At 35.7% G+C, this 678-nt stretch overlaps 1 pseudogene; it reads right to left on the bottom strand.

Moving 5' to 3' along the window:
- Positions 1 to 454: 454 nt before the first annotated feature.
- LOC119289689 overlaps positions 455 to 678 on the bottom strand; it is a 12,261-nt pseudogene continuing 12,037 nt past the window's right edge.

Below are 678 nucleotides of genomic sequence, written 5' to 3'. Positions count from 1 at the left end.
AGTGCGAGAAAGCAAACTATTGTCTCAAGAACATATCGTGTGAATGGGCTTGTACCACACTTATAGATCTAGCAGCTACCTTTTGTATCGGCACTTCATGGCTAAGATTATGAAGCACCAGGCAGCTCTTATGATCATCTCACAATTAAGGGAACATACTCTAGATTTCAGTCCATTTACATTGGAACTGTAAGACATTTAAATATTATGATGTTCATAACTTCAAGTACAATAGTGCACGTGGAAGCTGTTGACCATAGAAAAAAGTGCTGTTTTATTCTGGTCTGGGATTAGATAACTTACATCTTGCATTATGTAATAAAAATCAAGGACTGTACTAACATTCTGTTTTTTTGTATCAAAAAATATTTTATTCACCAGCATTATTCCAATAAAAGTCGATCGACATAGGCATGTTTAGAATTGAGTATACATTGAACACTTATTTCTTCTATAAGTCAGTTACATGTACTTCGAAGCTAAGGATTGCTCCTCACTCTGAATGTTGTCTCCATTTATTGGTTGAAACTGTTTTAAAGATCTGATCGATGGGCATGCAGCTCTCTTTTGTTTCATTTATTAGAACTTTGTACTGATGATGTTAACTTTTGCCTGCCAATAGTAGCGATGAACTCCACTGCCACTTTAAGGGAATTAATTGATGCCAGGTTCATCAGG

The sequence above is a fragment of the Triticum dicoccoides genome, chromosome 4A (genome assembly GCF_002162155.2).
Source record: "Triticum dicoccoides isolate Atlit2015 ecotype Zavitan chromosome 4A, WEW_v2.0, whole genome shotgun sequence".
NCBI classification, from domain to species: Eukaryota; Viridiplantae; Streptophyta; class Magnoliopsida; order Poales; family Poaceae; genus Triticum; species Triticum dicoccoides.
The sequence above is the reverse complement of the archived record's forward strand: the minus strand, read 5'-3'. Positions and strand labels throughout refer to the sequence as shown.